Source organism: Ambystoma mexicanum, chromosome 1q (assembly GCF_040938575.1).
Source record: "Ambystoma mexicanum isolate Mex_15411 chromosome 1q, UKY_AmexF1_1, whole genome shotgun sequence".
NCBI classification, from domain to species: domain Eukaryota; kingdom Metazoa; phylum Chordata; class Amphibia; order Caudata; family Ambystomatidae; genus Ambystoma; species Ambystoma mexicanum.
Window position 1 is genome coordinate 928,017,808 of NC_090922.1, and position 27,382 is coordinate 928,045,189.

Here is a 27,382-nt window from a genome sequence, read left to right on the forward strand (position 1 = left end):
TTTGTGTGGAAAAGAAGCCTATCCATGGTTACCTAAAGATTGGAAGGGAGCTTGTTATCTGGGGATATTGCTGTCAGGAGTTTATGTCACATCCACTGCAGACATACTGAAAGATCGCCCTAGGAGGGGAATAGACGATGATACCCCCCTCCAGGTATTGGGTGATGTAGCGAAAGCTATGGTTCCTTTTTGGGGACAAGTCATTAATTCACGGGATATAAGGAGATTGGCTAGAGTGTTAGAGAACACTATCAATGAAACTACTGCCATTTTGTTTAACATGACATTGGAACAAAAAGCAATTAGATTAGTGGTTCTTCAGAATAGAATGGTTTTAGATGCCATGTTAGCTGAACGTGGTGGTGTATGCAAATTGGTCGGGTCCGCGTGCTGTGACTACATACCTGACTCCTCCCCCACAGTGTTCTAAGCGATAAAACAATTATACATACTTAGTACTGAAGTTCACGTTCCCGAAGGTGATTGGGACATAGGAACATGGACATGGAATTTGCTCAGAACCTGGGGTTGGAAAATCTTCTCAGCACTTGCTGTTATCATTAGGGTAATACTATGTTGCTGCTGTTGCATACAATGTCTGCCCCTTCTAGGTTCTGCACTAGGTGGTTGATGTTCTAGATCTCTAATGAAACTAAGACCTGGTCCTCACCTTCCTGTAAATATAACTAATGCTTTGATAATGCAAGAAGCCACTATCAAACAGTTTATGTCTATCAATATAAATGACAGTGATGACAAGCATTTGCTCAGACCTCCCGGCGGGTGAACACCAATAGTAGGAAGTTCATAACTACATATTTTCATGCACTCCCCAAATACATAATGACTCAGTTGGTGCGTGACTATCACGAGCATAGGACCCTGGATTGGGTGATTGAACTCGCCACCAGGATTTATCAGGCCCAGAAGCCTGATGAGAGTAAAACTACTGCCAGAACCCCCAAACCATCTAACACCCCTGCTGCTGCAAAAGTAGCAGAGGTAAAAACTACCCCTCGATTGGATCTGGAAATGGGGGCCTAAAATTAACCCTCCTGTCGCAAGCAAAATGGACAGCAGAAGGAACCCTCCAACCCCGCCTAATTGAGTGGTAGTCAGGCAGGGGCCCAGAACAATGATCCTGCTGACCCTACCACCTATATAAGTCCTAGGTACAAGGGTACAAAACCAATCCTGTGGTATGTATAGACTCCCCCAGCCCAAGAGGGGCATTCGCGCTCTGAAACACTTGTGTACGAGCTCAATATGAATAAAATATCATATCATATTATATCATGAGAGGGGGGAACTAATCCGGTAAGTACTGCCCCAGGAAACTTCCCACCAAACTTCCCTCAGGAGGGAAGTATCACTCCACCTCCCAATCTTAACCCTTTCCCCAGATATCCCCCAAACCAGAACTTCCAAAACAATCCTCGTCTCTCTGCTTGGTTCCAGGACAATAGATCTCTGAACCCGGGAGAAGGGAGATTCAGGATGGAAGATTATGGGGACAATTTCCAGTACCCAAGCTACTCTGGGAGAAGGAACAGTTACCCTTTTCAGGAGCAGTAGAAGTATGAATGCAGACCTCCCTACAACCCAGACAAGGTCTCGCAACTGGAGCAATAGGTCCAGCAACTGGCCGATGATCTGGGGTGCATGCTGAGGACTCAGTCCAACTTTAAACCTATCCCTGCATCCCAGAATTCCCCAACACACAGGTCTGATGTCCAAGGGGGAAATGATGGGCGGAAGCCTCTGACTAACCACAGGTTCCTGAGGAGGGAGCCTGGGTGGAGGAGAGATGCCAAGCCCTAGAGGAAGCTTCCTTTCTCACCCAAACAGAACCCATAAAAACCTCTCAGCCTGAGTCTTAACTACCCCCGAGATGTTAGAACCCAAAGAGCGAAGGGTAAGTAGGAGAGGCCAAAGAAGAACTCACTTTGTGGAGGAACTCCAGTTTTATCCCCTTTGAAAGAGAATAATCCACGAGGATTCAGGTAAGCAGCCCCTCTCTTTAAAAAATGTGGGGATCCCTCCCAAAGAAAAATGGGCCCCAAAAGATCCTGAGTGGGACAGGGTAAGCATGGAGACTGACTCAGAACCAGAAACTGTTCAACCCCAAACATGTGAGCCAGACAGAAGTGAAACGGAGGGCATGTCCTTTCTCCAAACATGTTCTGAAAACTGTTGCCAGGTAATGGGGAACAGCCAAGGAGCTGGGCACAAGTAGGTTTCCCCAACAACTCCCATTGCAAGTTGAAAAGTTTGTTTTACAGATTCCTGAACTCCAACTCATAAAACTGCCCAAGATCACACAGTGTCAGAGTTCAATATTAAGAAAATGACCAGCGGGTTGTCTCACACTTTATTGGCACCTTGAAGGAGAAAGAAGGCCAAATGTATAAACCGCTCAATGTGCAGGGTCAGTGTGAATCATCAGCTCTGGTGGATACTGGACCCCAAGTCACCCTCCTGTCAAAAAGGGCCTTTGACCAACTAAATACAGGACTTGGCAGGGCCACCAAATTCCACTCACACCACTTCCCAGACAACTCCAAAATTTTGACTGGAATGATATTTCCGTTGAGGGACTGCGGATCTGGACATAAATATTAATCGGCACCAGCTGAAACCTCCAGTGATAGTTGTGACTCCAGAGGGCACACCTTGTTTACTGTGGAACGATAACCTCTGATCGACAGTGTGAACATGGTCCTCTGGGCTCAGACTAACCACTCTATCAAATTAAAAATGAGTACCAATTATGTAAACCTGAATGGTATCTATCATGTTGCTCAAAGTTCTGAGAATGTAGAGTACCATTTCAATAATAACCAAGTCCAAACATCACTGTCATCTCTGTATGAGAACAAACTGGTGATGGGAACCTTTCTCCATTTTTGAAATTCAACCTTTCTCCCAGTTTTAAGTGGCTATCCACACTGGAAGGGAACACCCTAAAGTTTTACACCAGTCCAAAATCAGAAGAGATACTGAGTCCCGTGAAACCAGACAAGGAAGAACACGCTCAAAGTCTGACAGACGTTCAGAAAAAGGGCGAGCAGTTGTTTTTCCCCATTCAGTTAAATGATGGGGAGGATCCGGTGCTCGCCACAGTATGCCTGAATAATCGAAGGAGCTTCATCAGCGAAGAACTTTTCAGGAAACTCCCAAAAGATCAGAGAATTCCCACATTTAAATTGATTGGCAAATGGGAAATAGGTCTGTAAACCCCAAACTCTAAACATCTCCTGCCTTGCAGGTGTATGCTAAAAATGTCCATTGACAACAAAAGCATACACCATATGGGTTGGGTCGTGAGAGATGTCCCGTCTGCCTTTTACCAGAGAAGTGACATTCTAAACCGATTTGCAATCAATTTGGACTTAATTAACCGTAAAACCCCGTCCCGACTGGGGGGTAGCCCCATGGGCTTTGAGAACATTGAAAAAGCATTCCTGTCAGCTTAATTGTGCTGCCTTATGCCATTGAAGTTCAAGTGAGAGAAGAGGTTACCATCCCAGGACAGGTGCAACAATTCACTTTTCCCCTCAAAATTAAGCGAGGACAGAACCTCAAACCATATATAAATCTAAATTCCCATCTCCAAAAACAAGGTTTGTATTTAAATCCGACACCTCTAGTAGACCTAGAACACAACACCATTCGAATATTGGTGGATAACCGCGAACCTTGAAGTATCACGTTGGGCGCAGGCACCTTTATTGGAATGGCGGTTGATGCCCAACATTATTCTATTGATTTCGGTAATGAAATCATGGGACCAGTCCCAAACGACTGTTTTGACATCAGCAACACTATTCCTCCTGAAAAGATTATTACTAGGCATGGGGGGAATTTCCTAGTGTACTCTTCCTGCCCCTACAGTGTTGAAGAGGTAACCTGTAACATTAGGAGGCAGGAGGCAGTGTTCAGAGTCAAGGAACACTACCTCGAAATCCCTGTCCAGGTCAACATCATCAAAATAGATCTCTGCACCCACCTTGAGGATACTGCTGAAATTGCCAAGCCCGAAGACTTTCCAGGTTTCAAGCAGATGCTCGAGGAAAGGATCAATCTTGCTGATGCCTGTGAGACCGAGGAACAAAGACAAAAGCTAAAACAGGTCTTCCCGGATTTTCAAGATATCTTTTCAGTGGACTCATACGACTGTGGACACACATCCATTCATTCAACCACCATTCCCACAGACCTTGAGATGGCGCCAGTATTTGTGAAACAATACCGGTTACCTCTCGTGTCCATGGAGTCATTCACAGAGATTATTAAGAATTTAGAATCCTGTGGGATAATTCATCTGATCCACAGTACCTTCAACAACCCAGTACTGGGGGTATTCAAACCAAACGTCCAATGGAGACTATGTGCAGACCTGAGGGAGTTGAACAGATGGGTCCACATGTCAAGATGGCCCCTTTCCTATATAGATCAGATACTGGCCCAGATCCAAGTGTGAAAGGTGTACACCGCCATTGATCTGCCAACGATTATTGGACAGTACCCGTGAGTAGGGAAGACCAATACAAGCTTGCCTTTACCTTCCTGGGGGGTGGCAGTACACATGGACCCGAAGCCACTTTGGATACATAAACTCTGGCAATGAGATCAACATCTTCCTACATAAGGCCATTCCCGTTTGGGCAAAAGGGGATACCTGGCTTATGTGGATGATGTTTTGATCAAGAGGTCAACTGGGGGGGAACATATAGCAGAAATCTGCTATGTTGTAACCCAGTTGCAGAAAGCCATAGCACAGGGGTGTAAGACCCGAGCGAATTTCTTGGGGCACGAGATCACCCCCGATGGTCTTAATCCCCAGGTGAAGAAGGTGGAAGCCTTATTGAAATTAAAAGTCCCTACCACACTGCGAGAATTAAGAAGCCTTCTTGGACTTACTAATTATAGTCAAATGTTCATTGATGACTATGTAGAGGTTACTCGACCCTTGGTCCATTTATTAAAGGCCAGAGTGAAGTGGGAGTGGGGTCCAGACCAATCCGAGGCAGTTAAACAACTGAAAAGAAGCCTCTCCCAGGCTCCTTGTATGGCTTACCCCATGAAGAACAAGGGGTTTTTCTTGGAGACAGGGTTCTCAGATACTTGCCTATCAGCGGTGTACCAAAAGCATGACAAGGTCAACAAAGTCATCTCATATATGAGCAAGACTTTGTCCTCTGTGGAGGAAAATTCAATGACTGTGAGAAGGCACTCCTAGCAATGGTGTGGGTGCTGAAAATTACTGCCCATTCATACAGGCGGAGCACATCATTGTCGAGATTCCTCACCAACCCTTGGAATAGCTACAAAATGACAGAATCTCGGCGTGGAACATTAGTAATTCCAGAAGTACTTCTGTCCATGCAAGGCTTTCCTGTGGAGGTCAGATATGGCCAAAACAAGAAGAGTCCCCTAGCGCAAGGGTTAGCGGACTTGCATTATTGTGCTCAAGAGAACTGTCTTGAGGACGAAAGTCTAATGACCAGCAACAACATGGAGGCATACTTAACTTCCCAACACAAGGTCTATGAAGAAGACACGTGTCATGGGATACCTACAGTTTATGTGGATGGGTGCTCCTACCATGTTGATAACAACAGGGAAAAGAACTGGTGGCTGGCATTGGGAATGCCTGTGTGAATGATACCCAGGACCCCTCTGCTGGTTATAAAATAGGACCCTGAAGTAGTCAAGTTGCTGAGTACTGGCTGTTTATCAAGCCATCCTCTCAAGTCAATGCACTGGTTAATCACTGACTCTGATTATGTCAGGAATGGGTTTGTGGTGCACCTGGTTAACTGGAAGAATCGAGGCATGCTTTGTGACAAAGACAAACTCCTAAAGCATGCCAAACTGATCCAGTCAATCAATGATCTGGTGACCTCCAATGATGTGACAATCTATTGGAAGAAAATAAGGGGTAATTCCAAAATAGAGGGGCCAGATAAGACTGGGAATTACCTGGCTGACTAGCTTGCCAAAATTCCGGAACTCTGCATGGGGATTTCATAGAAACAGAATCCCTGCTGGGTGAAATCCAAGTTGTCGCTGCCACCAGGTCACAAACTTGTGCTAACAGCGAAGTTTTGACAGACTATTGGAGTAAAGATACCCCAGATGCAGACTTGATCACTGCACAGAAAGAGGACCCGATCATTGGGACAATTTATTGACACATTGAAGACCCTGTAAGCTTTCCTCTAACAGGGTCGGATTGTAGCGGTAAAGAGGATCTCAGGGTGTTGATAAAGTTTTTCCAAGATGTTCCGGATCCAACAAGATTTGTTGGTAAGGGGTGGTATCTACCTCATTCTGAAGCCTGATGTTGAACCACACCCATGATGCAGACAGGGGGTTTCATACTACATTGTAAATCTTGCGTGAGGTTGCCTACTGGCCACACATGGGCCAGGACCTCAACATTTACCTAAAGGGGTATCTTGTGCATGCTCAATTCCAACCCAGTTCACTGACACACAGAGCTCCCCTACAATAAAAGGGAATGACATTGCCTTGGTCAGATTTGCAAGTCGATTTCATCAGGCCAGTGGTTCGCTCCTCCAGAGGAAATAAGTACTTGTTGACAGTGACATGCTTGTTGGCAAAGTGGGTAGAATGTCTTCCAGCCCCAAATTCTAAGGTGGAGACAGCTGCTGCACTAATGATAAACCACATCTTCTCTTGTTTTGGCCTCCTGCAAAAGATTCAGTAGGACCAAGGAAGCCATTTTACCAGTGAGGTGATGGCGAAGATTTGGAAGATTCAAAAAGAAAACTCCACATTGCCTACCGCCGGCTTCAGGCGGGGGATAGAGAGATATAACATAACAAATGTGAATATATGAAATAAGTTTGTGGCAGACTCTGGGCCCAGTTGGGACATCTGATTGCCACTTGTCCTGATGGCTCTTAGGTCTACACCATCTTCTGCAACAAAGATGTCTCCATTTGAGCTCATGACCAGACATAAAATGGTGTTATCACAGCATCTGCCCTATGGGACAGACACTGATAAATGCATCCACTACTCATGAGTACATTGAAAATGTAAGGCAGCACCTCCAGCATGCTTTTGCTTATGCTCAGCGCTCAGCGCTATTTCGAAAAGTTGGCTGAAGGAATGAAGACCTATTATGATCTAAAGACCACCAAGCAAGAGTATGAAGTAGGTGACAAGGTTTACCTGTTCAATTTTCAAAGGAATCAGGCCAAGGAGTGACAATTCCTCCCATCCTGGCGTGGTGCCTTTGAAATTGAAGATAAAATATCACCTTTTTCTTACAAGATCCACATCCCAAAAGGAGAACAGACAGAAGAAAAATCAGTCCACTTCAATCAGTTGAAAAGCTGTCACCCCAGACATGCTTTATGACTGACTGAATACCCAAATGAAAGTCGAGCAAATAAACCATCTTAAAAAAGAAAAGGAAGGATGAAAAATTTGATGGAAACTAAGATGAATATATGCATATAACAGGGAGTAATTTACTTGGTGTTATTGTATACATGAAGAAAATAAATAAAATGTGTTTTGTGAAATGGTGAAAATGTCATGTTATAATTGCATGTTGTTGTAAATTCTATGAAAATCTCCAGGGAAATCTGTGTGTGAAAGTGCTGACACTCTTTTTCTATCTTTCATCAGAGAACTAACCACCTTAACTTCCATCCTGGAGGTGAGAGAGGAGTCATGCATACCCTCCAAACCAAAAGATGGAAGGGGAGGTTGGGGTGCCCACTCCCAAAAGAAGGAAGGAAAGGGGGTGCCATGCCATACCCCCAAACCAGAGATGCAAGGGGAGATTGCAGTGCCCACTCCCTAATGAAGGAAATTATGCTTAATGAAACCCCACTCTGCCTTGCTCTTCCCCAATAATGAGTCACGAAAGACGGGGGGGAATGTGGGGTACATTCAAAGGCCCCAAACAGAAGTCCCTTTCACATGAACAGCAGAATTTAAACACTGAAACAAAAATATATTGGCCTGCTTACCTGTCATTACCAAAGAAAAAGCAGCATTTTAATTTACAAAAGAAGGAGGAATCAAAGATCCCTTTCACATGGAAAACAGGATTTTTAAACAGTGACACAAAAATGGCTTGCACAGGTGTGTGCAAATAAAAGCACTTTAAATTTGAAAATGTATCACTGCTAACAGAAAAATGTCAGGGAAAAGACATGATGTGCGGGTTGACAAAATGCAATGCATATTATGTTTCACATACAAAACACCAGTGACATTTGAAAAGGCACTTTGTTTTCATGGAAAAATGTCAGCACAAGACAAACCCTTTTGCTGGCTGTGGGTAAACTTCACAAGAAAATCTCCCAGTCTGGATGTTACATATCCTATCTAATTACCAACTGCAATAAAGTGTCCTGCTGAAGGTGTCAAAATTCAGTGTTTTCCAGACATGCTGGCCCTGAAGGTATTGACTGCAGGATAAGTTCTCCTTGGCTGGAGCATGACCAATATGTGTGAAAATGGGGGCAGCATGCTTCCAAAACAAAGAGACTGATAAAAAAAAAATAAACTCTGGGTACAGGCTGACCCAGTAAAAACAAATGGCCGGAAGGCAGGAGACCAGCCATTTGTCCTACATGAAGGTTCACAATTAATTAAAGGACTATTATCATGCAGGCCTTTTTCCAGCAATCTTAAGCCATACTGATTTCATTTATGTACCATATTGTATGTAATTTCCAGGCGATTTGTGAGATATAAAATTCAACCACCTGTGACTCAGGGAACTGTAATGGCCAGTTGAACTTGGTTTCTGGCTGATCTGAGCATGTTCCAAATGTGAGAGTTGGTGAGCGGGTGGAGAATAAAATTAGGGACATGGGTAATAACGTACATATTCATAACTGTTATGCTTTTCATGGAAATGTCAGAAAGGTGCCACAGGGCCGTGCTACATGGTATGGACCTGTTGGTCGGCTTATCTAATTCCCCATGATTAGCAGAATCAGAATGTATGTATATTATTTCAGTTGTGATACATTACTAGTTTTTGCCAAAAATGTGCAAGGAGAACAAATGGCGATTACCAATGGGAATTGCCATATGTTGCTCCAGACCCCTAACCCAATCCTGACTTGGATGCTGGGTATGGCAGGACAGAGAAGGGTAACTGTTTGATCCTAGTTGCGGGAATTATTGCTGGGTACTTCCCCAAGATTGTAACATTAGTGGTGTCTTCAATGCTTTATAAGGGGGACTGCACTAGGAGGAGAGGACACACAGACTGACAGACAGAGACAGAGAGGGCTGCTGAAACTTACCATCTATCACGTTTTATTACACGCACATGCCAGCAAGGGAACTCCTTCCCCCACAATGGACGTGACACACTATAAAACGCTGTTTATTTTTAATATGCTACAGATTCTTTTGAGTAGGCCTCCAACCCGTCTCGCACCCAACCTCCGCAAACACCCCGTGTCAAAATGAACTAGGAACCAGGCCGGTGTGTCTCAACGAGATATTTATAAATTTAATATTTAATGAAAAAGAAAAATAATCAATATGCAGCAGCCACCATTGTTGTGGCAACACAAATGCAATGATCTGAACAGAACAATTAGGTTAAGATATCCTATTACAATTCACACAGTTCGTTAATGGCAAAACAGAAAAAAAAAATTACAAAGTGATAGTTCCAATGGTTTAGCACTCACCCTTCAACAATCACCCCCAAACATCAGCTACACTTCATTCCTTTGAATGGAAGGCAGTGGCAATGAGTAGGAATCGAGACAGAAAATTGGATTTGGGGTAAAGCCCACCACCACAAGATGGGAAGCTAGCAAAGAAAGTGAAAACCCAATTTTTGGACCAAAACGGCAGAATAGGATTTTGATTATTACTCACAACTGTTAGGGGACAGAATGAAGGGAGATTTGTATCGCTTACATTTTAGGAGATAGGGAAAGTTTAGAGAATACTAATCAGCACACCAGGGTAACAATAGAAATGAAGTGGGAAGATCGGTTTTGGGAGAAAGCAAATGCAATAGGGAAAAATACAGTGGCAAATGAAAATTAGTTTACACTGGGTTTACAATAACAGGCAGCACAGGGAAAGGGTTTAGCTTACAACAGGAAAATCGGTTTTCAATGACAAGGACAGAGGCACATAACAGGTAGACTTCTAGACAAAAGGGATTGCTCACAATGGAACAATGGTTTGGGGTTTAATAAGACAGATGCAAATAGGAATTATTTTGGTAATGCACACAATACACAGACAAATTCGGTTTTCAGTTAGAAGGAGACTAATTCGTTTGAGGCAATACTTTAATGACTATAATAATTAAATACAAAACCAGGGACAAGATAGTTGATTTGAACTTCAACAATCTTGAGCCGTGAATTTCAATGGGGAAATTAATTGATTTACTTAAGAAAAATACTAAGGATTTACAAAGACAACTGAAAGGTTTTTTTATTTTTAAAGGAGATCTGCTAAGATACACAGCCTAATAATAGATTCTTCTATGGGAAGGTGACTGAATTAGACTGGCAATTTTGGGGGTTTTCAATGGGGTTTTCAATGGGGGAAATATTAGATGCAATGCTACAATAATGAAGGGAAGCCAGCTGGATATCAGGACACTCTGGACAGCTAGGGCAAGGAATCTGATCACTGCACTCTCAAAGATGGTAAGGTTCAGCAGCCTTCTCTCTGTCCTCCTTCTCCTGTCTCCCTGGATTTTGTGTGTCTGTCTGTCCTCTACGTTCCCCTTTGGATAACACAAATGACATCACTAACTTTACGATCCATGGGGAGTACCCTGTAATTATCCCTGCTGCTTGCATAGGACAGTGTACCATTCCTCTATCCACCCCCAAGGGAAGAGAGCACCATCTGTCTGTTTGCATTTATTACAATTCTTTGTTCTCATTATCACTTTTTGGCAAAAGCTAGTAATGTCTCATAACTTCATAATTATACTAGCCCCTGCCACAGAACCTAGATATGTGGTTTTAGTTGGTCATAAGCAATTAGGTAAGCTGACCGCCAACACCGTACGAGGTAGCATGGCCCTTCAGCACATTTTTGTCATTTTCATAAAATGTACAATAGTTATGACTTTGGAAATGATCAAGCATGTTCCTAATTTCATTTTCCATCTTTTCACCACTGTCCCATTCGCCAGATGTTCAGATCAGCCAGACACTAGTCTTAACTGGCCATTTCAGTCCCCCCTTGGTAAATACAATTTATTTATTTTAAACCGCCTGGAAATTACATGATAAAATAGCATAAAATAAAATTAATTCTCATTCTGCTTGCTGCGAAAAATGCCTAAAATGAAATCAATCTTTTAATTTCAATTGGGAGTGTCGGCCCCCCATGTGGGAGGGCTGCTTCATCCCCCACAGCCATTTGTCTTCCTCTGAGCTCAGCCGGTGACCAGAGATTTTTACTAGTTTGCTCTTTTAGGTGGGTGCAGAATGGGCTCACAGCTCCAGGTCAAGCTTTAGCCACACTTTGCCTTCTTAGAAATCTCTGTGATCCTGCCTTCATGTCTGGCAGGACAGGGAATTATGACGCCCTCAGCAGCATCACATTTTTTGCAGGGTTGTTCACTTGTAGGTGTGGCTTCCAGCTGGAAGCGGGGCTTTTAATTGTGAAGATTCCTGCCTCAGCCCAAACTGTTTTTTCCTGTGATAAGTGTCTTTTCAAAGGTGACTGGAGTTTTGTGGGTTGGAACCTAATATGCATTCGCTTTGGTCAACCCCCCACATCATATTTGGTTGCCATTTGCTGCGTGAGCAGTGTTATCTTTTCCCACTGTGGCTTTTTAAAGTCGTTTTTCTTTTCACACGTGGGCAGGCTTTTTGCATCTAATGTTTAAAATGCTGTCTTGCAGGTCACAGGATTCTTTGATTGCTCCTTTTTGAGTAAGTTTGCATTTGCTGTTGGTCCATTGATAATAAGGGGTAGGCCCCCTTCCACGTGGTAATATGTTATGAACAAAAGAAAAAGCCAAGACATTTTTCGTTTGCAGTGTTTAAAGGGATGCTGTTCAAGTGAAAGGGAAAGCAAAAGCCATTTCTGGTTGTAGTGTTGAAATTCTTGCCCCTCATGTGAATTAAAAGTAAATCAAGGACGTTTTTGGATGCAGTGTATACGTACTGGTCATTCAGGTGAAATAAAAGCAAAGTAGGGCCATTTTTGCTTATAGTGTTTCAACGCTTGCCACTCATGTGACAGGGAAAGCAAAGCAGGGTTGTTTTTGCTTGTAGTGCTCAAATGCTTGCCACTCATGTGAAATAAAAGCAAATCAGGCCATTTCTGGTGGCAGTGCCATAATGCACCTTTTCAGGTGCAAGGGATTTCTGTTTGGGGCCTTTAAGGCACCCCACACATTTGACAGCTGTAAGGAAACACAATAGGAGATTGCTGAGAGTGCATCTGGTTGGAGCTGTCTATTTATAGGAAGGCCTCAAAGCTAACTGGGTCCTATGGTGGAGAGCGGGAGGCCATCTTTGAGAGTGGAGTGACCAGAGCCCTGCCCTATCCTTCCAGAGCGTCCTGAGAGGCAGCTGGGTTTCCTGAACTTTAAACAGAGGCTTTCTATGTAAGTAGAACTGAACCCTGGGAAACCAAAAGGTGGGGGAATCTGCTTGCCTTAAATACTTTCCCTGTACAGTGGGATGGGGCAAAACTATGTAGATCCTTAGCATATTTAACTAAAAATATTAATTTAATTAATTCCCCATTTGACAGAACACTACGGGTGAATTTTGTTAAAATTTGAAATTAACAAAGCTCACTTCCCACTGTGTGCTGAAAACTATAGCCTATACATTAATTGGGTAATCCTTTTTGTCAAAAAAACCCGACTTCTTTAAGGAAGAGCGGTATCTTTGTTTTTAAATCTGTCCAACCTTTTTATCCTCCTTCCCGATCACAGCCCTGTCAGTGGAGGGGGGTCTGAAATCCAAAATTCCACAAATCATTCCAATTTTTCTGTCCAGCTTCCCCAACACAGACCAATATAGGGGGAGGGTCTGAAAAACAACCCGCTAAATCCCCCTGTGTTTATTTTAAACCAAAAGTGTAGGCAAAATCATAATTGCCATATGTATTTGTACCAATCTTGAAATCCTACTGCTAGCCTTTTAAGCCCACAGGAAAATCTAAATTGCACAGCACTTCATTGATTATTGTTTTTTTTATATTGATCTGTTTCATTATTTCTTGAAGTGAAATTGGTAGAAAGTAAAGAATTTTGAGTCGTTTGTTTTTTTTTCCTAACTAATTTGTGTAATTGATTTGAGTAACAAGAGGTTAACAGTGAACCACGGATAAAGTGGTGTTTGACATTTTTGTGCAAATTTCTTTAACTTTTTATTTAAATAAATACCAATATATTTCCCGTACACCGGCCTGGTTCTTGGTTCATTGTTAGCTCACGGGGAGGGATCCAAGGGGCATGATATGCACCTGAGATAGAGCTAAAGAAAAGAATCCATGAACAGTTTGTTGCATAACAACTTGAGTGGGGAGGGAAGGAACTCCCTGTGTTGAGGGTGGTTTCTCAATAAACTGTTACAATAGTTAGCATTTCTCAACCGCTGCCCCATCATTTGGACAGTCTCAACTAGTACCTTTAGGGGGCATGCATACAGAAATCACTTCCACTCTACAAATCTAGCAAAAAACCTCACATTTGTTACACCCTGATAATTTTCTAGTTAAAGTTCTATCATACAGAGAGGTCTCTTGCGGTACAGTGCTCCTCTACATATAATACATCCCTGACAACCTCTAGAGCGCAAGGACAGACCACCTGCTTTTGAGGAAAACAAGCTAACTACATCCTTAAAGGCATAACAAACTGCTATGGGAACAGGCCAATTTAAATGGATTTTGGAGGACAGGGCGCAGACAAATTTGTTCCCCAGGGAAACAAAAGTGACCTAAAAATCAATTGTTATACCTACTTCTCTACTTCGTTTCCATGACAACCGATAACTTGATATGTTGCCCTGGTAATGAATAAAATAACTCAGTTGAAGTCCCCTTACTTCTTCATTGGTGCCAAAATGAGAATAACAAATGCTAATGTTGATGTTAAAGGACATTTGTACCGTTCACTATCACCACCGGTTCGGTCCCCTGGAACTCAGGCAGATCTGAAAAGGAAAGGGAGTGGAGTTATGTTATGTTATCTTTATTTATAAAGTGCACGTACACCGAAGTATTTTGGCGCTAGAAGGAGTATAACAGGAATTATTTTAGGCCAATATCGAGATGTTTAAAACAAATAGGTTTTTAGGGTGCGGTGAAAGGCAAGATGATTGCTTGTGGCACGAAGACTGAATGGGATGGAGTTCCATAACTTGACTGCTGCCCCCGAAAAGGATCGGCCGCCAACCCGCTCAAAACGAGACTGAGGCACCGGATTGAGACAAGCATCTTTTGAGCGTAGCAAGCTCAGTGGACCAAGGAAACTGAATTAAACTGTACTTGTTGCAATACAGGTAGCCAATGAAGTGGGCGGAGAACCAGTGAAATATGAGAGCCATACGGAGTGCCAGTGCAGATCCGGGCAGCAAGATTTTGAAGTAGCTCTAATCGGTGAAATAGATAGAGACGCTGGGCAAGAAATAGAGAATTACAATAGTCTAGCTGAGGACCAGGGAGGCTGTCACCACATGGTGAACGTGAGCCAGGAGGAATGGTAAAACATTACACAGGACTCTAAGTTGAAAGAATCCAGCTTTACAAACAGCGCCTACCTGGGCGCAGGTTGTGAGAGAAGAGGAGAATTTGAATCCCAGATTCCTTACCCCGGTGTAGGGCAGGGACCAAGATCAGAGGGCTAGAAGGCCGAAGACCAGGCAGAGTCAGATGGTGATAGAGTAGAATGGGGGCCACAGGGGGGTACACCACCATGACCTCCATCATGTCCCCGTTGAGTTTCCACCAGTTGTCGACCATCCACCTACCCACCCCTGCCAGACAGCTCCTAATCTGAGATGCTGGGCAGAGTCAAGCCGGATGATGATTTGAGTGTCATCAGCTTAAGGGTAACACCTGAAGCTGTTGGAGCGGATGAGTGGAACAAGAGGCTGAATGTAGATATTAAACAACGCCAGGGACAAAGCTGAGCCCTGAGGGACCCCACAGAGTAAAGAGATAGATGCAGAAGAAAAGGAGAAGAGCGTTAGTGTCTGGCTTCGGTCCCCCAGAAAAGAGGCGAACCAACAGAGGACCTGTCTTGGGAGACCAGCCAGGGCAATGCGGTCCAACAGCATGAGATGGTCTATCGTGTCGAATGCCGCTGAAAGATTTAGCAGAATCAGGGCACCCACCCTCCTCCACCCCCCTGGTCGGCAGCCTGGACAGGTCGTCAAAGACAGAGACCAACACACTCTCTGTACCCAACACGGGCCGGAAGGCAGATTGCAAAGAATAGGAAGCTTTGAAGAAAGGAGGTGAGGAGAGGAGAAGCCAAAGATTAAAGCATCTTCATAAAGAACAGAAGGAGTGAAATGAGACCGAAATTGGCAGGTACTGCGGGGTCGAGAGATGGTTTTTCAGAAGTGGAATGATAACTGATGGCTTGAGCTCAATGGGAATAGAGCAGGAATTGTTGACTGCTTGTGTAATCCAAACCAGAATGTTGGGCATCATTTCCATTAGAATTCTCAAAGGTATTGCATCAGAAGGTGATACACATTAGGGGCGTGAGTTAGTTAGGACCGAGCGGGAAAAGTGCAAGAGAGGAGTGATGTGCTGGTGTCAGCTTCAGTTCGGTTAACACTGTTCGCTGAGCTTACGTGTGCTTTTCGATTGGTAGCCGTTGTGTTCTGTGTGGGATGCTATGTGTGATTTGTTTCGTTGTTGCGGTGGCAAGGGCAGCATTAGCTGTTCACAATGATGGTACTTGTTCTACCATTGGTTCAGGACACATTTTAACAATGACCAATGAGGAAGCAATACAGGTTGTAGTGTAGATGCAGACTAAAAGAGCTCATCTCGGTTTTAAATACTGTAATTTAAAAAGATTTAAATACATTCAACAACAAAAAACTCTGACGTGTTCACATTCCTAAATATCGTATAGTTTGTTATTCATAATGTGAAGAAGAAATTTTGAAATTGTAGAAAACAACGAACCTTGTTTGTGTCAAAGAGGCAGACCTGAAAATAAGCTTGTCAAGGAGAGCTCTGTGCGATTTGGTTGGCTTTCTCCTGCCTAGGACCCCTTGCACTCAAATCAACCAGTTGAAAATAAAGAGCAGGCAATTGGCTAAATGATACCATCAAAATATGAGATGGGAGACCTTTTCACCTAAGAGAACACAGCACTGTACAGCGAGATAAGATGATCTGTTCAGGATCACATTATTGTCCAGACGGAAAGCTGAGACATGACTCTTGTCATTTTGACTCCAGTGTCTAAAATGTGACTACCTAAACATCTTTACCCACAAGGACATTATGCTTTATTGTGGGAAGGTACAGCTCTCCAGGCCTGCACCATACTGATGCGATGTTTGGTTATATAACTAGCGCTTTCTGGAGGAGGTATGTTGTTTTGTAGTACAGTAGGTTTTACTATTACCAAAGTTATATAATCAAGTTTATCTACCTCAGAGAGCAGAAAGGCCCGGATTGAAACATGTGACATGGCATGTAAAAAGAGAACTCTGCAACGGGTGCTTCCCATTATGAGGTCTGTGTCGGCAGAGGCGTCAGGCAGGTGGCCAACAATCGCTGTTCACCCATCTCTGTATCAGCGTGTTGTGCCCCTTGTGCCACTTGCACCACCTAGAAAAACGACCTTCATCTAGGATCCCATTATAGTTGTACCAAAGCTCTGGAAGTGGCCACGGGGGTGCGTTTGCCACTACGTTAAAGAAAACATAACTGAAATATAGATGAACACTTGTAAATGTAGCTTCCTCTGGAAATGGCTGACATTTTAGAAGAATATCTAATGCAGTTTCTTATGGACCATGGTCTGGAAGTTATTTTCCCTTTCCCTGAGTTTACCTGGCGCACAGCCACAGAGTGCACGGCTGGAGTTTCCATGGAAATAAACCAAAACTAGAAAAGTCCCTGGAATTCGTGTCAGGAAATGAATGGCTATGAAAGGAAACTGTAACTGAACCACCTTCAGGGGTCAAGTCCTAAAATTTAAAGTGGGGGGACTCATCAACAAATGCAATGGGATGTGAAGTCGCCAGACATTAGCTTATCAAGGTGAAATATGCACCCAAATTGCGAAGGACGAATGGCATTTGCCTTTTATAAAATCAACACACACACAAACCCAAGAGAGGATATTTTCTTCTAATAGTGATTTAGAAAACGTTAAAATGGGTGCATGTTTTAAACTCCAAGAACCAATACAAATGTTTTCCCTGGGGCTCGCAGTACCGAAATGGGACATTTCAGCTTTATTTTGTTATTTTTCTTCAGGTTATATAGTGCAGTGAAGTGCCTGGCCTGCAAACCTGACGACTGCCGTTTGATCCCTGAGATTGGCTTTAATTCATAACTTCTAAAAGGACATTCAGTGTTTCTCATTTTAGCTAGGGGGGGACTGAGTCTACCATCTGAATAAAGTGGGTGGACTCCATCCCCCCGCGTGTACCCTCGACTTGAGCCCTGTCCACCTTTCATTGTTCGAAACCCGACAGGGGGCATGGCAATGTGTTGACCTTACGCCATGCTTTTATACTGCACCAAACCACCGCCATAGTTGTAGCTGAGCACCTAGGCTTGTCCCTTGAGTGGCGTGCTGTGACACTGCCAGGGGTATCCAAACCTTTCCCTGCGGGAAGGAAGAAACATGAGCGAGGGGAAGATGAGACAGCTGGAAATACCAATACAGGGAGGCAGGGATGCAGCGTTTGGAGTATGTTTTTTGATAGCATGGGTGAGTGCAAGTCCGTTAGGTGGACCACAGTTCTGTGAAAAAGGAGGAGGCGGTGATGTCCTAAACTGTTGTGATGATTGGGTTGTGTTTCAAAGGCAGATTTGGAGAATTTTAAGTTAGTGCACAGTATAATGTTAGATGCATGCAGAACTCGATATGGTGCTCAGGCAATTCTGGAAGTTTGGGGGCTTAAACGCTGGGCGCCTCTATACTTTGTACCCCAGGTCGAACACCATAATATTTTATTCTGTAACTGCCAAGCCTGAGCCAAAAGTGGCACAGTCAAGAATGGGATGTGTATAAAGGTGCATGTTGCTTGTAAAAGAAGGTAAAGGTAGGTAGGGAGTGGTTAAAAAAAAGGCCTGGCACCTTGATGTCAAGAAGGTTATTTTGAGGTGTTTGTTTCATGTCCTGTTGCACTAGGCTTTATTTTACTGCACAGTTAGACGGGGTGGTACCTGGATGGGAAATTGGAAGTAGGCCATCAATGCAGAGTAATAATTAGCCTTCTATAGTGAGAGCATGCAATCTGAGCTCCCTATGCAGGATGTGTTTATTAGACTATGCGAAAAGCAGGCGTGATGTGCGACCCAACAGGCTACGTAGCAAGGGAAGGGCCAGATGTATGCAGTGGCAAACTGGCACCCTTCTCGCATGTTATCTTACCATGATTTGACTGATACCATGAGGCTATGACATGCGCGTCTCAGCGCTTCACGTCACTGTAAGGCCCCCTCACATGACTGAGGAGCAGGGAGGGGAAGCTTTCAGGTCACATGCCAGCAGATTTAGCCCAATTCCACCCAATCATCAGCACCAGGGGGCCCATCAGCCAGTAGCGTAGTCAGGCTGCATTAGGGGCAAAGCCCATCCCCAGTTCTCCTGGGACCAGACTGCTCCGTAAATGCAGGGGAGGCATGAAAGTCTAGTGGGAAGCTGCTGCTTTGTTGAATTAACTTTCAAACTGATTACTGCGCTAAGTGGACACACCTAAAACTATGGCAGGGCCCCCACCCAGTTGCCTGATAAAAATAAATCAGTAGTCATTTGTTATCGTGCTGTCTGACTTTTGTTTATAACTAAGGTATGAATTGATCAATTCATTCTTTAATGCATTCTGTGTTCACTGTAGTTCATACAGTTTCTGGGTTCAGCATAATTTGGATTGAGTCATTCCTGAGCAAAAGGACTATGAGAGTCTTCTCACCTACGGCATCAGCAGACCCCTTCCCTATAACTTGTGGTGTTCCCCATGGATCCTGTGTGTCACCGAACCTCTATAATGTATTCACTAAGCCCATCTTTGATGAAATGGACCATTTGGGTATCGCCTACACGAATTACGCGGACGATACCCAAATCCTCCTACCTCTTTCCGGAGACTACTCCTTGGACCTGGCCTTGGTGAATAGAATTTATAGTATCGTTCAGGCATGGATGGCCACTCACGGACTATGCCTGAACAACGACAAAACAGAGCTCATTATCCTGGGCACCACGGCTCATTTGTCCAAATGAAGCCCCAACTATGTCCACTTCACCATTGATGGCAATGATATCAAAGTAGCTAAGGAGGTGAAGACCCTAGGTTTTTACCTTGATGCCACCCTTAACTTTACTAAACAAGTCAATTCTCTGGCATCTGCTACTGCATACACGTGCAAATTAATTAGAGCTAGTAAAAAATTTCTCTCCACAAACAGCTGCCTAATTCTTTCTAGAGCCCTTATACTCTCTAAATTGGACTATTGTAACGTCCTATATATCGGCACGAACAAATATGTCATACAAAAAATACAGGTACTCCAGAAGAATGCTCTGAGAGCAGCGCTAAAGGTAAATAGAATGGAACACATCTCCTCCACTAGGAGAAAATACAAATGGCTCTCCACCTTTGACAAAATTCGACTCAAAACTGACACCCTTACCTTCAAATGCCTAAATAATAAAGCACCACCATATCTAACTGATAGGATTACCAGAAAGACATCCCACAGACTGACCAGATCCACTAACTCCAACTGCCTACTAGTACCTTGTTTTAAATTATCCACTATCGGGGGATCTAGTTTCCCAGTTGAGGCTGCGCAGTTATGGAACTCCCTGCCCCCATGCCTCAGAGAACACCAAACATTTGCAAAATTTAGGCAGAACTTGACTGTTTGGTTGAAAGAAAACAACAAGTAAATTGTTTATGCTATAGCTATTCAACAGCTGCCTATAACTTGCAGATGCCAGCCGCTGCATTTTGCTACACAGTGTATGACTGCTAACGCTCTCTCCTTATTGTACATTTTTTTTCTCTATGTTTGTAGTTTATTGTGTCTCGTCCCTTCTAGAGATTCACTCTGTATATTAATGCCTATCACCATGTACCTAATCCTATATGTAATTAAATGGCCATATTTGTGCCTTATTGTATTTCATGTATATATGTAATGAAGCTGAGCATTTTCTTATGTCTTGCGCCCTGATGCCCTTGGGTCTGGCGCGCACTATAAATAAATAAACAAACAAACAAGCTCCATTTAGATTACGTTTTCACACTTGCATGGGGACTATGTTGATAATCAAATTTGAAATGCATGTTGTCGAGATGGGTGACATGATGGTTCAGAAGATAGCTCAGTTTGTTAAGCACTTGTTGCAGCGATCTGTGTTCATATTCCAGATCACAGTTCCAAATCCCGGCAAGGCACGTTTCTCTCTCTGATGTTGATGAGATTGAGTATATAAACTTTAATCTTGGTCAACTTTGACTCCGCTCTCTCCTTCACCCCTCACATCATGAACCTTACCAAGAAGTTCCACTTCGAGCTCCACCTCTTCAGAGGCATTTTTCCTTTTCTCACCTTCCCACGGAAGCTCAATATCTCCCGAGCTCTGGTCCTCTCCAGGCTGGACTACAGCAACAACCTCTTTCTCAATCTCCCTCTTTCCTCCCTTCGCCCCCTCCAGCTAATCCAGAACAGGGCTGCAAGACTTACCCTTGGCCTCAAGCCCAGGGACCACATCTCTCCAGCCCTAAAATCTCTCCACTGGCTCCCTGTGACTGCAATGATCAAATTCAAGGCCCTCTGCATCGTTCACAAGGCCTTCTGGGGCCTGGGACCACACTATCTCCAACTTTCCCTCCCTAAATACTACCCTGCTAGAGCCTCACGCTCCTCTAATTCTAACTCTCTGACTATCGAACGCTTCTCCAAGCAGGGAGTGGGGGCAGGTCTCTCTCCTCGGCTTGTGCCTCCCTTTGGAACAGCCTCCCTGCCCCTCTTAGACTTAAGCCGGACCTCCTTAAGTTTCGGAAACTGCTCAAAACTTTTTGCTCAACCTCTTTCCCTCTTTCATTTCCCTGCTAATCACCCCACTGCAGCTGTGACTGGTGGCCTGAGCCTCATGAATATCTCGGGATCCCAGGGTCTTCCTCACAGTCAATACCAACACCCCTCCCCCATTGCTCTTCCCTGCGGGCCCCTGCTTGGTGACGCCTCATCCCACCTTGAGAGTTGCCTGTACCAGCACTTAGCCTGAGGTTCTCCTTCTTGGCTCCCCTTAGTACTTTCCTCACGGGCCCTCCTCCAGCACTTGTTCACTCCTCTGTTCCCTGCCCCAACCACTTCCCCTGCACTTCTCCTCAATGCACTTGCACAACCGAATGCCACAAGGACTAGTAGGACCACAACTGTATATTATTGGTTTGCCATTGTTTTTTATTTCCCCTGTTCCCTTCCCATTTAGCCTTTTTTGCGCTTTGAAACACAATTCTGCTGTCTAAAGCGCCTTACAAATGCTCAATAAAATACAATAAATAAAATAATGATGGTAACACTTACATTGCCGCTAGAACAATGCACCTGCATCCGAAAAGGTGAGTTAAATAATTCACATAGCATCTCTAAAGCTTGGTGCTTCCAAGCAAGGTTTGGAAGCACTGCGTAACCACCCCCACCAAAGACCATAATGTGTTAGTCAGAAAGGATGATTGCATAGACAAACTAGAGGCAGTGCAGTGCACTTGCCCGCCCTGAATTGTCTCACAACCTATGAAGGACATTACAGTCTGTCTCCTCCCCTGTTTCTCTCCTACTTCACGCCCCTTCTTTTTATGTTATTGCACTTGCCTGCCCTGAATTGTCTCACGACCTAGTAAGGACATTACTATCTGTCTCCCCCCTGTTTTCTCCTACTCCACCTCACCCACCCTTTTTATGTTATTGGACTTGCCCGCCCTGAATTGTCTCACGACCAAGAGGTTTCTAAACACGGACCCAGGGATCACACCTCTGTTGCTCCGTGCCGTCCTGCTCCCAAGGTGAGCACGTTACCCCTGAGCTATCCTCCCGAGACAATTCTCCTTCTTCCATGCTTCAGCAGTTGTACAATCTGTTAGGATGCTGACCTGAGTTATATCCCTGTGCTGGGTTATATGTACCTTTGTCACATGCCTCGCGATCCCTGCCCTGCATCCGTACTGAGCATGTATACCTGCCTTGCGGCTGTTAATGGAAGAATGTGTCATGTACCTATGCTAGTATACAATTATCTTGACCACAGAAAGCTAATGTTGGCCTTGTAATTCATTTTCTGTATTATTCTAGTTTCCAGCGTGGAGGACAAGGGGATATTGATGGAGTTCCCACACTTATTTTAATCTCTAACATCACAAAATATCCAGCTATTGGTTGTGATTGTGAAGAAGGGGCGGGGCAAGGTGAGGACAACCAGGGAGTTTTGGGGTCACTTCATTTTTTTGGTTCGGGGACCCCAAAATTGTCTGTGCCCGGGCCAAAAGGTTGTTAAGATGGCCCTAATAAAAAAGGATCACACAAAAACTCACAGGGAACAGAGGACAGACATGGAGGGAAATAAACCACCAGATCCTCATCTGTACCAGGCCTATGTCTGTACTTCGGTTTATACCATTAGATAAAATAAAACATTTCACCAATTTCTGTGCCTTCCATGTATGCAACTGGCGTCTGGACACAGGAGTCAATGGACAAGCATGCACAGAAGCCCACATCCATGTTAAGAATTCTTTCCCACATGGGGCACTCAACCATAAATTAAAACAATGGGGACCTTTTCAGAAAGACAATGTTGCTATAACAAACACAAATAAAGCCCTGTCTGGGATATGCCCAGTTCTGACCCAATAAGGAGACTTTGACCGGCCACCTGTTGGAAGGGTTTTAACATCTACAATTGCAGATGTAAAAAAGTCATTCATATTATGCATAGTACGAAAATGCTTGCATGTGTCAAACAATGACTACAAGCAGATGACTATAACACATGCTCGTCTTGGTTCTAAGTATGAAAGAAATGCAGCTATATGTGGAGTAGTTTGCAGAGATCTCAAATTGTGCCATGTCAGGTGTGAAATAATAAACACAGTTCCTGCTTTTAGGTTTATTACCTATTGCATTCTGGCACATGTAACCCTTTGTTTATGATATGCACAGAAATACAAAATGCCATGCAATACAAATGCCAGTACTTACAGAACATGATTTTGGCGCTCTCTTTTGGCAATTTCTAAGAAACAGGAGAGCCCATGAAGGAATGATTTTAGAAGAGAAAGAGGGTTGTATTTCTTTCTGCATTTCTACCTTTAGCAGGCTTATGCGTTTTCATATCCAGGCTTTATGTGGATTGTAGTGTTCTGTGCCAGAAGAGAGAGCTTGCATTTGCTTAAATTCTACCAGTGCCAACTCTTTTATCATTTCACAGTTAATTAAATTAATACCCTTTAGCTGGCTAATACGAACATGCATTATTCACAATATTTCAAAGCTAAGGTTACCTGTTGGAGTCATTCGCACAGCAATGGGTGCAACTGGTTTCAGAGCACCCACACTCAAAAAGCAATGTAATATTATTCAACAATAAACTGAAACACAAAGTAGACACCCTTGCCTTTTTTGTAGACATTCACATTGTGTATCACAGCACACAAAGCAACAAGCTGCAGGTACCCTCATCATACAGTTTCTTTTGATGTGTGTCTTGAAGATGTGCTTGTAAAACTCAGAGGAGATTATTTTTGGGCTCACAACACTTTATATTCTAGGACAATTGGAGCAGGCAGTTGGTTGGATTGTGTCCATTAACTGGTTAAAGGTATTCAATGGACTAGACTAGTTTAAAGTTTCCCAGGGTCCACAGGAGCATACGAAAGAAAACTATCCAATAAAATAAATATATCTCCTTTAGTTGCGGGGGGCCTACATTGAGCCCACATGTATGATGTCCATGCCCGCCCTGTGAGGAAATCCTGGCTACACCACTGTCCTCAGCCAGCCAGCCAAAGTGGAGCGAATGAGCCTGAAACAGAAGGTGATGTGCCCCGAAATTGACTTGCAGGGCAGAGAATAATAATAACAACATTGAGGGCGAGGGCGGTCTGGTGACGTAGAAAGTGAAAGAAAATACTTTGGTAAGAGTTCTGTGGGGCGGCAAAGCCTCATGAAAGTGAGCACTTTCTTGAGTGAGGCGGGCTATCGTAATGAAGATTACCATCCGTAATTCAGGCAATAATCATTTGGAGTTTAAAGTGAAGCATGGTTTTGTCATTGCTCCAGTTTGAGCAGCCAAAAAAGATGTCTGCGGGGAACAAGCATGCAATTCTGTTTGCCTGGCATCCATAAGGGTTTGATGCGATTTGATTTCATACTTGATTATGAGTGCATTACATACAATACAAAAATAAGCTCAGGATAATAGTCAATTAACTCAAAAATAGCAAATATAGCACAATAGAAATCGAAAACATTGCTTACAAAAAGCTAACGCGCTTAGTTTCATCACTCCTCTGGTCTCTGCCTAGTCTGATCAGTGCCTCTACAATAAACTGCTGCTTTCTACCTACCGAAGACACACATCACGAATTGGTGGGCGCAGTCTTCTTCTTTGCTTAATCGCAACAAGGCTTCTGTGTAATACATAATTTAAAAAAATGCCATTAACGTGTATGAAGTGGTAAGCAAGAACACGCAGATGCTGGATAAGAGTGGATTTCAAGAAAGCGCCCTGTGGAACCCCACAATCGTACAGAATAAGACGGAAGGCCTTTATGCGAGCCCGACTAGAGACACACTTTTGATTAATTCTATCTATCTATCTATCTATCTATCTATCTATCTATCTATCTATCTATCTATCTATCTATCTATCTATCTATTTTATTATTATATAGCGCAAACTGTCACCGGAAGGCATCATGGCGCTAAAAGAAAGACTAACAGAAAGACCAAGAGATTATACAAACATTCTGCAACACGGCAACGCCTGTTTATCAAATAGGAGGGTTGAGCCAGCAAGGTAGTATTGCAATAGTCGAGGCTGCCATTTATAGTGGCAGCGATGACTAGAGCATAAAAAGCCTTGGGAATAAAATGAATGACTTTCTTCAACTGCTTCAGGTTTTTTTTAAAACAGCACTACAAATAGTGCTAATCTGGGAGCCAAGTGAAAGTGAGGTAGATATTTTAACACCCAGATTTTTCACTAGCTTAGCTGGGGCGGGCAGCGGACTCAGAGTAGATGACCAAAAGACGGCAGTCCAAAGAATGGACGCTGTAGCAGGGACGACACCAGAACTTCTGTCTTCTCCCCTTTGAGTTCAGACAGTTTTGGCCCATCCAGTCACTCACAGTTTCCAGGCAAGACCTGAGACGAGCAATTGTTCCCTTGCTTTCAAGGTTGAGCCTGAACAACAACTGAGTATCGTGCACGTAGGAGTAAAAGTGTAAACCGTGGAAATGAATGAGACTGGCAAAGTGCTGAATATAGATGTTAAACAATAACGAGGAGAGTGCAGAGGCCTGCTGTACCCCACATGTAATAGGAACCATAAAGGATTTAAACTGGAACAAGGACACAGACTGACAGCGAGAAGACAAAAAGGCCGGAAACCAATCAAGTACTGGCCCGGAAATGCCTGCCTTCTCCAATCTGACCATATGGGTAGAGTGATCAATGGTGTCAAACGTGGCAGAGAGGTCTAACAAAATCAGGCCTGCTACGGCATCCTGATCACACATAAGAGTAAGATTGTCAATCACAGATACCAAAACAGATTCCGTACCCATCAACGGACGGAAACCAAGTTGGAAAGAACCAGAACATTGGAGACTTCAAGAGAGGATCTTAGCAGAGGTGTAATCACAGCCTCAACTAACTTCATAAAGAGAGAAAGCAGCGAGATGGGACGATAATTAGAAAAAATAGCAGCATCGAATAGAGGTTTTTCTAAAAGCAGAATCACCAAGGCGTTTCAAAGAGTCAGGAATTCTACCCGAAGTAAGGGATGAACTAATCGCCTCAGCAAGAGTTTCACCAATAGGACTAGCTACAGTTTTCACAAGATGAAGTGGAATAGGATCCAAAGGTGAAGCAGATTGAAGACGTGAAATAGCGCAAACAACTTTGGAGCAATCAGTGAGTTGGAATACATTAAAACAAAGTGACTCTGCATTCTTCTGGGAGATCAAAGCGCCTGGGACAGGGAAACACTTAATCGGGCAACAGGAGCAATATTGGCTCTAATAGTCACGTTTTTTAACAACAAAAAATGTGATAAATTGTCACACAGACTCTGGGAAGGTGAGACTGGAGAAGACACTCTAGAAGCAAGAAGATCTTTCGGTGTCTGAAATAGCTGCATAGAGGTATTAATGGCTGACTGAATGGTTTCTGCATAATAAAAGCACTTGGCTTCTTTTAAAGCTTGATTATAACTTAGTTGCTAACTTTTAAAACGCATCTTAAGCAGAGGATCATAGTTTATCCACCATTTCAGTGCATATTGCCGTGATTTAGAATGCTGCAAAATAAGAAGATCGGGTGTAAACCAGGGGGCTGAGGGCCAGGAAGAATTTGCCCCAAGTTTCAAGAGTGCCATAGTATCGGCCACCTCCCTAAAAGCTGAAATAAGCCGAGTTAAAGGCAAAAATGAAGGCCCCAACTGCGGCTGATGACAATTTAAGGAAATCTGTTGGGCCAAACGGTACCAGGTAATGCTCCGACCAAGTAACTGGCAAAGAAGGCAGGACACATACTAGACCAGAAGGGGCAAAGATGAGATCTAAGGTGTGCCCTTTAATATGAGTTGGGCCAACAACGAACTGAGGAAGCGACGGAGCCGGCAAATCAGCTAAAAATGAGGAAAATGCAGCTGACCGTCTACAGCGTCTGCACAGATGTTAACATCACCAACAATGCAAAGACTACAATGTCTTGGAGCCAAATCAGGAAGTGCAGCCCAAAAAAGCTTCATTCAGCAAACACTGATGTGCTAGAGGAAGAAGAACAATAGACAATCAACAGATGGAAAGTAAAATATGGAGAGACAGCCGAACCAGCAGAGCTTCAATCTTAATGGCAAGATGGATAAGAAAGCAAGAAAGGACAGTCTTACATATGAGTGCCACTCCCCCTGCCGCGAAG